We start from the raw sequence: 12,651 nt of genomic DNA on the forward strand, positions 1-12,651 counted from the left end.
CAACCAAAAGGAATTACAAGGTGTCCATCATAATTTATTTCATATCAGAAGACCAGAAGACGTAGGAGCAGAATTAGGCCATTCGATCATGGCTGATTTATTTTTTCCCTCTCAACCCCATTCTCCTGCCTTCTCCCCGTAACCTTTGATGCCCTTACTAGTCAAGAACCGCTCAACCTCTGCTTTAAATATACCCAATGACTTGGCCTCCACAGCTGTCTGTGGCAATGAATTCCACAAATTCACTACCTTCTGGCTAAAGAAATTCCTCCTCATCTCTGTTCTAAAGGGACGTCCTTCTATTCTGAGGCTGTGCCCTCTGATTCTAGACTCTCCCACTATCCTTTATCCTGAGCCATGTTATATGCCTGAGATGGTGGAGGCAGAGACACTCACTACACATAATTATTTAGATAAGTACTTGAAGTGTTATGGCAAAGAACACTATGGGATGATTACTGGAAAATGGGATCAGTACTCAGAGACACTTGATAGCCGGAATGGACACAGTGGGATGAAGGACCTGTTTCTGTGTTGTATAACTCTATGGCTCTGCTACATTTTCAAGCTGGCTCTTTGGTGATGCCCTTTACTTTTTCCTTCATTGTCTATGGGATATTGGATTGAAATCCTCATATCAAGGCACACTTAGCATAACACTTTACAGCGCCAGCGACCCGGGTTCAATTTCCGCCGCTGTCTGTAAGTGAACATAAATCCTATCCCTTAGATTTTGTACATTCTCCCCGTGTCTGCGTGGGTTTCCTCCGGGTGCTCCTGTTTCCTCCCACATCCCAAAGACGTATAGGTTAGGAAGTTGTGGGCATGCTATGTTGGCGCTGGAAGCGTGGCGACACTTGCAAGCTGCCCTCACTCCCCCAGAACACTACGCAAAAGATGCATTTCACTGTGTGTTTCGATGTACATGTGACTAATAAAGATCTTATCTTATCTTCTTCTCATTACAAAAGTGTGCATTTGCATTGCTTCAACTTTATATTATGCTCACATAAGCTTTTGAACCTCTTCTCCAAATTCAGAAGGTTTTCTTCCCTTTTTCTCATGATAATCAATAGGTTACACAAACAATAAGCCACTCCTCGCAAAATTTTATTCTTTGGGTCCTGGAAAATCTTGGATGAATGCTTGATTTCATAGGGTAACTATGCATATGAATATAGCCATTTGTGTGTATTAATAGTCAGATACTGGGAGAAGGATGTGGAGAATAGAGAGTTAGGGGAGGGGTATGGTGATATGCTGGAAGATGTTTTAATCAGGATGGAGGAAGTATTAAGGATATAAAGATATTGGCATACAATAAGATGTATAAATCCAGGACATAGTGGGATCTATTCCAGGATGCCATGGGAGACAAGAGAGAAAATTGCTGGTCCTAATGGAGATTTTTGCTTCTTCATTAGCCTCGGTGATGTACCAGAAAGCTGGGGGGTAGCAAATGTTGTTCCGTTATTCCCAAGTGAGCCTTACATCAGTAGTAGGGAAATTATTGGAAAAAAATCTAAGGGATAGGATTTATGTTCACTTGGAAAAGCAGGGGGAGTCAGCGTGGTTTTGTGCATTGGGAATCCTGTCTCACAAATCTGACTGAGTAGACAGCCAGGCTGCACTTGGAGTATTGTGTACAGTGCTGGTGGCCACACCACGGGAAGGATATGGTGGTGTTAGAAACAGCGCAGAAGAGATTCACCAGGATGTTGCCAGGAATGAAGGGTTTTGGTAAAAGGAAAGATTGGATAGGCTGAGTGGTGACCTTATAGAGGTTTCTAAGATTATGAGGGACACAGTTAGGGTAGATAGAGTCTTTTCCCTAGGGTGGGGGAGTATAAAACTAGAGAGCATAGGGTTAAGGTGAGAGGGGAGAGGTTTAAAGGAGATCTGAGGGGCACGTTTTCCACACAGAGGCTGGTGGTATGTGGAATGAGCTGCCAGGGGAGGTGGTAGAGGCAGATACAATTACAATGTTTAAAAGGTAGTTGGACAAGTTCATGAATAGGAAAGGAGTGGAGAGATACGGGCCTAATGCAGGCAAACAGGATTAGCATAGACAGGCATCACAGTTGGAATAGACAAGTTGGGCCAAAGGGCCAGTTTCTATGCTATGACTACCTTTGTTGACATTCAGTTGTGTGTAGGAATAGGAGGGATCCAATTTTGTGTATGTGCTTGATCCTGCCAACTCTGCATAAATCTTGCAAAATGGGGAGCAGATATTGTTCGTCATCTGCACACCTTGATTCAGTGTGAACCTGTAGTTTCCACAAAAGCACACAGTTTTGTCTGCCTTAGGCACACCCACTCATGATGTGGCCCAGTTTTCACAAAGTCACTGTTTTTTTATTTTAGCCTATCAATTTTCTTCTCAACTTCCCTCATTAGAACATAAGAGCATCTACCTTGCAATGGATCAACTTTGCGTCTGATCTAATGTGCAAATGCGCTGCACCCAAATATGATGGTGTAGTTGTCCCTGAACATACCACCTATCCTTCCAACAATGTGTTATGGTGCACTTTTAAATCATCATTGCTGAAAATGGCTCTTTTTAATCTGGTTCAAATTATCTCAGCCAATTCATAATTTTCATTGCACTGTGAAATCCACTTATTCTAACACCTACAAAACCTGGGTAGATTTTCAGTTTGGCAGTGCTTTCTGCCAATGGTACCAAACTAAAGTTGCTACTGTACGTGCCTTGACTCATTATCACACAGTCTGCTGAAGTATCAATTCACATGTCAATGCATTTGTGATTAACAGCTCGGAAGTTTGTCTGTTTGCTGCCGTTACTGCTTGTGGCATAGATACTGCATAATCCCAGTTCCTCATTGCCAGGACAAAATGCCAATCTATGAAGCACTCCTGTCTGGTGACATTTTATATTGCCACTGAAATTCCTTTTGTTTCTTATCTCAGCCATGCATCTCTCTGCAGGCTGTTGAAATGTGACATTTCCTTAGCAACTTAAACTCTTGGCTGTTATAAACTGACAAGGTTGTGGTGAGTCACTGTAATGATAACAATTGATTGAAAAGGTCCCACTGCAAACTAGGTTGTATAGGCCTAGACTTTGCTACAGCACTCTGGCTGTGTACTGCATCTTTACCAGTTGCTTGCAGTGGACAGAATTCTCTAGCATTTCCACTGAAACAGCAAGTTTACCTGCAGTTTTGATTGAATTTATTCTACCAACCCATATGCAAATTTACCTTGTAAGACACCATCTAAAAAGGCAATAAAATTCCCATGCAAGGATAATTTCTTTGGTAAAAAAATACTTATTAATCATTTCACTCTGCTTTTCTCTCCTTATCTAAAACTTATAACTTTCAGGAATTTCCAATGTGTTTTTAATAAAGCAATATTCCAGTTTCTGCAGAACATCTTTCATCATACAATATAATTTTATCATCATCATGTGGCCTTCATTGAGTCAGATTCTCTGCACCCATCTGGATTCAAAAATTCCAAGATACTTCGACAAAAATGCATTCCTCCAGCTTTATGCAAAGCAAAATATCTTTAAAAGAATCATCTTTCAATGAAAACATAAGTGGCTATAAATTGAAATGGCAAATTCAACCATGTCTTATATGAGGGCTTATCACTGAGAAATTCAGAAGATCTTACACAATGAATAACTTTCTCATTGTGCACTCTGCTACTGCATAGTGGAGAGAGGTCCTGGGGCTACGAGGAAGGCTGGAGAATGGAAAGAGTGGGGTTACTGTCAAAAATTCCATAAGTAACTGTAAGGCATGTGTTGCTTGCTATTGAATGTCTCTGTGCATATCCAGGTTTCCCCATGTATCAGCAAGTGAGAAGGAACCTGGAAAGAAAATTGTACAACCTATTGCAAATCGAAGTTTTTCCACCTTTTTCTTTGAAACTGACTCATAATTGCGGTACTGTTCAATCAAAAATCTGGGCATGCCACTTTCTGTGAGCTTTTAGTTCCAATACTGTTCAATAGCATACCACATTCAGATTGTAGCAGAATGCCATTATGGACCTGATATCCAAATAATCTGCTTTCCTAACAGCAATACTTGGTTTGTTAATGAGGAACTCCTGCTTAGATATCACAAATCATCCTTAGTCCTGGATGTTAAATTGGAGTTGTCAGCAATTAAAAACTCAGGATGGGGCTGGCAGATCTGGTACTGGTGTATGCCAAGTGATACTTTGCTGCTTTTCAAAGCCTGCCATTCTGTTTGTCTTGCAGCTGCAGTGAGAAAATCATGACAGGAAGGAGAAATCTGCAGCACTTTATACTAATCAAAAGGGGAAGTGCCTTTCATTGAAAATGAATCATAACTTCACACTAATGAGTAATTTTAATGGTTATGTTCAGTCAATTCATTCGAAGCAAGAATCCATTCTTCTGCCAGTCCACTAACAAATAATTGGTTACATGAGTATTGGAAAATTTTGGCCACTCATTTTAAGTAAATGTATCCCTTGAGGCATTCCAAAGTTGCATTTTACCTTCTTTCTCCTGTCACTTTCTTCTAAATGTCCTCCTATTTTAGAAATTGATGAGCAGCTTTGCAGGCACGGTGTGAACATGTCCCAGGGGCCATTTAAATCCTACTACTCAGTAGATTCTGTGCAACTAAATATGAGAAGATTACTTACCCATTTAAAACTTAACCCTTTCCCTTTTGTCTCTGCAACAAGCCTAAAGGCTCCTCAAATGGATGAGGCACCTGTTTAAACAGGAAGAAGCCTCTCCAAAGCCATTCCAACATCTACAAGGCAGTCAGGAGAGTCATGAAATAGCCTTCATCTTTACTGATGGGTGCAGCTCCACAATACTCAAGAAGTATGATGCCATTCAGGTCAAAGCAGCCCATGAGATTGTTGCCCCAAGTATAACTTTAAGATATTACTGTATGATTAAGGCTTCAGTGATATTCTTTCCTGATGTCACAGCAGCAATATCTTCCCACAATGACTACAGTAGCTCAAGAAAGCAACTCACTGCCACCTTCTCAAGCATAATTGGGATGAACAATTGTCCTTGCCAATGGTATAGATGTCTCCTTCCCAAGATGATTTTCTTTCTTAGCTCCAAGATATCCAGTGTGGCAGGCATTCAAGAGCAGCAAAGTATCAGTGGGCTGATGCCAGCACCAGATGTGTTGGCACAAATCCAATAAATGAATTAATTGATAGACAGAAAAATAGACAGACAGACAGAATGACAGTCAGATAATGAGACCAATTGATAGACAGAGGGGGAGGCAGACAGACCATATAAATGGAGCCATACTGGAAATGTTACCATGATGCCAAGCTCATATTATTAAAACTTAATCAGGACCATACAAGATACAAGACCAAAGATCTCTGATGATCAAGACCTCCATACAAGACCAAAGGTCTCTGATGAAATGTGATAATCTAGAATGGTTAGTGAATAGAAGAATGTGTAATTTATGTGAAGGGAAAGGAAACAATGATCTGGGCATGGTACCAAAAAAGAGACGATCAATAACAGATGACAACCGTGTTGAGAAACAGTATTTCAATGCTGTTAGGAAGTTCTCTTCATGGAGGCACTCCTACTCCTTCATGGTCCTCTACCTCCAAAAAATCTTTTGAAGAAAAGTCCATACCTTGCTCCTTTGGACAGCAAATTTGTGCAGGTACAAATTAGCTACAAATTACACTTAGCTACAATATACAGAAAGGAACAAGATTTGTTGATGGAATGAGATGAATAAAACTGGTAAAGGCTCAGATGGAACCTCTGTGATATAAATACTAAATAAGGATACGTGCTTGAGACCAGAATGTAAACTAGAATGCAAACCTGAAGAAGAGCTTTTCAGATCCTAATGATGATATAAGTATCTATTTCATTGCAGTCAGACTCAGCAGCTGTACTTCAAACTCTTAGAGGGATCATTATCCACAATGATTGCGAGAAATATGGCTTGTCACTACAAGTCTTCTGTGTGCTTGACTACCTTCTTTAAATAGCTCAGGGAAAGCAGAATTTCAGAGATCAAAGGCATCATGATAACTGGCAGCATGTCGGCCACTGATGAAGAGGAATCTCAATCTGGACAGTGAAGGAGTGGCACCTTTTTCTTTGAGACAGACTGAGGGGATTAGCTGTGGAAACTTGCAATGGGAGCTACCATACTCTGCACTTACAGGAATGCAGCAACAGGACCCCAACAATCTCATATCTCAAAAGGAAGCATGGAATGTTGCACTCACATCAGGGGATAGATATTCAGCAGAAAGGGGCTTTACTCCAGCAGATACACTCCAAATATACAGGATTGATCACATTGTGTTTTAAGTTGCCAGAACAGGCAAGTGAATTTAACCACATCTTTCTGGCAGCAAGATCCAACCCATATAAGAAACACTATCTAAACATTATTTTGAGGCATGATTTAAAAACCAGCATTAACATGCCCACATTTCTATATGATGCTGCCTTAGTAGAAATAATATACAAGAAGAATATTATCCTCACCCAAGAGAGAATGCTTTATTTCAGTACTATTTTTATGAAACATCATTAATAAGTTAATCAATCTGCACAGAAAACTCTTCTATTTTTATTCCACATCTCTTTTGTGCCTGCTTCAGAGTAGGTATAATCTGATGACTTTACTTCATGCCACAGTGAGTCCAGATACTTTGCCTTTTCTCACTAATAATTATGTATCAGATTGTAGTTATTGTTTAATGAAGCGTAACACTATGGAGGAAGTGACACCATGAGATTGGTTGGATTTCAGGCTGGTGGAATACAGACTGATGAAATCTCATCATAGTGCAAAATATTGAACAGAAAAAGCATTGCACCTGGCACCACGGTGATAGAGTAAAACCTATTTACCTTTCATAGGGACTTGAAAGTGGATGAATAAAAGTGCTAACTGTGGAATATCAGTCATTCTGTGACGAATAGTACTGTTACTTAAACTGAGAGTCAGAATTCCAAAATATTGTAACCATCTCGGTAGGATGGTAATGAACAGATAAAGGTCACATTTTGATGGGACTAGTCAGATTAATGCTTCGTAATAATTCTAATTTATGACATTCTTTATTTCTAGCAACATATGTCAATGGACTAAGCCAATGTGGCAACAGACCATGTGCTTACTTCCATAAACCCACCTGACTTTGATCGTTGGGCAGATGTCAATATTATGAGACATCATTTGAACCATCCCAATGGATCTATGAGCACCCGGATGGTCGATCGCAGACTGGGGAAATGGATAATCCATTGAGCAGATTGAATTCGCCTCCCAGTGAGAATCACAGAACTCAGCTAACCATGACAAAGGCTCATAATGCCCCTGAACAACAGCAATGAGCAGCAAAATATGAGATGTCACAGAAATCAGCAGCCTGATTTCCTGAGGCAAGGAAGATCAGAATGAATGTGATCTTGAGTTCGGAGACACAAGATCTTGAGTTCTATGGTCAAGGTACTCATGAAAGGTTGTACTTAGGTCAGAGGTGATCAAAGATCTCAGTGAGAACAAAGAATACAGATTCACATCTTCTATAAACCCACCAACACCCACTGCCACTTATAGGAGAGTTCTGACATCCCAGGGATCAGTCTAGTAAACTTTTGTTACACTCCATCCATAGCAAGAATATCCTTCATCAGATAACAAGATAAAATTCAAGATGAGATCTCACTGTTGCCCTGTACAGTTGCAGTAAGGCATTCTTTCTCTTGTACTCAAATCTTCCTGCAATGAAGGGCAACATACCATATACCTTCCTAACTGTTTGCTGCACCTGAATGCTTGCTTTCAGCAGCTGGTGAACAAGGACACCCAACTTCCCTTCTCCCAATTTATCATTCCTCAGGTAACAATTTGTCTTTCATATTTTGAACCAAAATAGATAATGTTACATTTATCCACATTAAACTGCATCTGCCATGCACTTGTCCGTTTACCCAACTCATCCAAATCTCATTGCAGCCACTTAGCATCCACCTGACAGCTCAGCTTCCACCCCACCCCCTCCCCAGTTTTATACCATCTGCAAATTTAGGAATGCTGCATGTAATTCACTCATCTGAATCAGTTATATATATTTTAAATAAATGAGGCCTTACACAAGTCACCACCTGTTACCAGCAAAAGGCTCATTTATTCCTCCTCTCTGTTCCTGTGCCAATCAATTCTCAATCTTTTCTGGTATATTACCCCCAGCCCTATCCTGAGTGCTTTAATTTTTAACACTGACCTCTAAAATGGGACTTTATCAGAAGCCCTCTTAATGTCCAAGTATATTACAGCCACTAGTTCTCTCTTATCTTCTGTACCAGTTCTGTCCTCAAAACTCCAGTAGATCTGTGAAGCATGATTTTCCTTTCAAAGACCCATGCTGACTTTGTCCAATATTCCTAACAATCTCTAAGCGTTCTGTTATTAAGCTCTTTAATAACAGACTCTAGTATTCTCCCCACTATCAACGTTAGACTAGAGTAACAAAGGACTGCAGATGCTGGAATCTAGATGAAAAACACCATGATGCTGCAGGAACTAACAGCCTCATAGTGTTTTTCATCGATGTTAGACTTACTGGTGTGCAATTCACTGTTTTGTCCCTTTCTCCTTTTTTGTTGATAGCTGAGTTACATTTGCCACCCTCCATGCTATAGGAATTGCTCTATAGATAATAGAATTTAGAAAGATGTCTACCAATATTTTCACTATTTCCAGAGCTACTTTGTTTGGTGTCCTGGAATGCAGATGATCAGACCCTGGGGATTGGCCTTTATCTCCAGTAATTGCTTAAGCACTATTTCTTTTACTAAGACTTCGAGAACCTTCTGCTCCTCCCAGGTTTACTTTGCTGCTCCTTGATCAAAAATGATCAGAAGCCAATTTCCTCACTTGATTCCTGGAATTAGTGTGACCTGCACCCACTCAGCCATTTCCTCCTGAGATTGGGTTCCTGTGCTTGGCTGCATCCATTCCTGCATCTGGCCTGGTTCTGTAGATCGACTTCCTGCTCGTTGGTCTGGAACTTTCCATTCATTGCTGAGCCATCTTCCCACCTGCTCCAGATTTTGCTGCTCCTCTGCTTCCCACATGCTCCCTGAGCCTGATGGTTCCACATGTTCTTCAGAACCCTTCTATCACCCTTTGCAATATTAATTTGGACTTGTTCTTCAACTCTATTTGCAGTTTTGACATCAGGTGCTCCTTATCCCCTGACAACTTACCGTTGGATCCACTCCCTTGCCCTCACATCGTGCAGATTTACCATTCATTATCCCCTTTCTCCTGCCATCCCTTCATTCTTGGTTATTACTCACATTTTTCCTCACTTTCCTGTTTGTAAATTTTTCCTTTTTTTTCCCCCTCAGAGTGAAATGCTGGAAAATTCTGATTTGACATTCCACTCCCTGAACTCAGGTGTGGATAAGATGATTTTCCCAGATGGCAACTCTTCTCCTCGATGCATTCTGGCACAAGCTGCAAACACCTGACGCCTCGATGCACCTCTATCCCTCTACTTGGTCCCTAGATTAAGCTCTGGCATATGGTCAACTATCTGCCTGATTATTCTTTTGTTAATGTGCTTTCTTTCATTAAGCATGCATATATGTGTTTCTTGTTTTTCTTTGATAGAAATCCTCATGGTACGCTTAATGTTTCTCAGGAAACATCCTCTGATTTAATGCATTTAGTAACACATTGAAAGCAGTGCAAGAATCTATTATCAGCTGTTTGTTAAGTACATTACTCTATGCAATGCACATTAGAGGTATTATAAAGAAAATTAGCTTTTAAAAGAAAAGGATACAAATTAAATTCTTGTTTAGTTAGGGATTCAAGACCATTCCTTTCGGATTAGCCCTCCTGAAGTATTCAAAACTGGACCAAAACGAAATTACTGCTATTACCTTTGGGTATTTTAAGAGATCCAAACTATGAAAGTAATGATCCTACCTCTTGTTGTCCTCCAACTCTGGCCTTGGCAAGGTCAAAGGGAGGGCACCTGATTCACAAGGCAGATTTAGTAGTGGTTACCTCACCCATGTGCCATGGAAGTATGTCAGTCACCTGCCAGAGAGGGTTGATTTTGGAGGACCCAACAATATCCCCCCCATCAATCACCATCTTCACCAGTCCAACTTCATTACTCCCATAAGTCTGAAGCCAGATGTCCTATTGAGTTTCCTTAAAAAAATGAATAGATGAACATGTGGGTGGTTAGTTGGATGGGCAGACGAGATGTTTGGATGGGAGCATGTGTGGATGGATAGTTGGGTGGGGGTGAACAGGTGATTGGATGGATGGGTCTGTGTGCAGCCTTCATGGGCACTCCCGTTGGATTCCACTGGCAAAGCACAGGGTTGTGCAGATTCACCATCTCCTACTCTGGGAAATCTGCCCACTGAGCAGGTGTCAATGTGCACCACAGCATAGTCTTCTGACCCATTGAAATAAATTTTAAAAAACTGCCACGGACAGAAGGACAAACAGATCCTTTTTATTAAGTGTATTTATTTGTTTTATATCTGTCCAGTGTTGCAATTTTTAAAAAAAACAACGAAGTATTTTTTTCTAATGTTATATTCATTGTGTTCATTTCTTAGTGGTCTAAAGACATGAAAAGGGTTTCACTAATGTTCAATTCCAGCAACAGTGTTGACAACTGCTAATCCTAGGGTAGGGACTCTCTGGATCTCAAAGTTGTTCTGGGAGTACAGCCAGCCACTTATGATCAAAGAAATCTTGCACCATGCTACACTGCACCAGGCCTCTCCTGTGCTCTGGGAGCCAGTCTTCGACAGAAGACTGCACCATAAGCTACACTGAAAGAAACAACGTGGTTCAAGTGCAGACTACACAAGATCTCAAAGTCAGCAGAACCTCTATCCCATTATTTTTCACACAGTTGTGCTGTTCTGTTCTTCCTATTATTTGTTTTGCGGAACTATTTAAGTTATTATTTACATAACCCTGCTGGATCCTCCCACACACTTAAGCTGTGTATGTAGCGGTTGCTACCGCGGAATAAAACAAGACTCACTCGGAGGATTGCCAAACAGAACTGGTTTATTTTCCCGCCTTGCGCGGGCCCTTTAAGGGAGAAAACTCCCGCCCAAAAAACCGGCAATGACGTAAGTCCTACGTCATCAGGACTTTCCCGCGCGCGGGTTCTCCCCGTCGCTTGGAAAGACGAGGCCCGCCGCCATCTTGGGCCTCGTCGCTCCGACACCGCGCGACCCGACTGCCGAGCTGGTTCGCCCGACTAGACGGTGAGTCGCCACACAACCCCCCCCAGAACCGGCGAGACAGTCCCCAAGGTCCGTGGGCTGTGCCAGCTGCCGCTTAGGGGGGCGGCCTCTGCGTCGCGGCGTGGCAACCTCGACAGGCTGTTGCAGATCCAAATGGGCCGGTTTGAGGCGGTCCGCCGTAAAAACCTGTTCCCTGCCTCCAATGTACAAAATAAAAGTGGATCCGTTATTCCGTATGACTCGGAACGGTCCCTCATATGGTCGTTGCAATGGCGCCCGAGGTGTGCCCCTGCCAACGAAAACAAACTTACAGTCCCGTAGTTCCTTGGGCTGGCAGGATGGGGCTTGTCCGTGCCATGAGGTGGGAATCGGGGCCAAGGCGCCAAGCTTCTCGCGCAGTCTTTGTAGGACTGCTGGGGGTTGTTCCCCTTGGTCCCGAAGGGCAGGTATGAAATCCCCGGGGACAACTAGTGGCGCCCCGTATACAAGCTCAGCTGACGAAGTGCGGAGGTCTTCTTTGGGGGCAGTGCGTATGCCGAGCAGGACCCAAGGCAGCTCGTCAACCCAGTTAGGACCCTTCAGGCGGGCCATCAAGGCCGATTTTAGATGGCGGTGAAAACGTTCCACCAACCCGTTTGATTGAAGATGGTAGGCCGTGGTGGAGTGCAGCTGCGTCCCTAGCAGGTTCGCTAATGCAGCCCAGAGACTGGAAGTGAATTGGGTGCCTCTGTCTGAAGTGATGTGGTCCGGAACGCCAAAACGTGAGACCCAAGTTGTGAGCAGCGCTCGGGCGCAGGAATCAGTTGTGATGTCAGTCAGGGGGGTTGCCTCAGGCCACCTCGTGAACCGGTCCACGATAGTAAGGAGGTACCGGGCTCCTCTTGAAACCGGCAGAGGGCCCACGAGGTCGACGTGTATGTGGTCGAACCTCCTACGGGTAGGCTCGAACTGCTATGGTGGGACCTTGGTGTGTCTCAGGATTTTTGACGTCTGGCAGTGCGGACAAGTCCTGGCCCACTCACTGACCTGTTTGCGCAGGTCATGCCAGACAAACTTGCTGGCGACTAGTCGGACAGTAGATCTGATGGACAGGTGCGTCAACCCATGTACCGAGTCAAAAACGCGTCTCCGCCAGGCTGCAGGGACTATAGGGCGGGGCTGACCAGTCGCAACGTCGCAAAGTAGGGTCTGCTGACCTGGACCAACCAAGAAATCTCGGAGCTGTAGACCCGAGACTGCAGTCCTGTAGCTGGGCAGTTCGTCGTCGGCTTGCTGTGCGTCAGCCAGGGCCGTGTAGTCGACACCCAAGGATAGGTTGTGGATGGTTGGTCTGGAAAGTGCATCAGCAACAACATTATCCTTTCCGGAGACATGTT

This window comes from Pristis pectinata, chromosome 3, assembly GCF_009764475.1.
Source record: "Pristis pectinata isolate sPriPec2 chromosome 3, sPriPec2.1.pri, whole genome shotgun sequence".
Lineage (NCBI taxonomy): Eukaryota > Metazoa > Chordata > Chondrichthyes > Rhinopristiformes > Pristidae > Pristis > Pristis pectinata.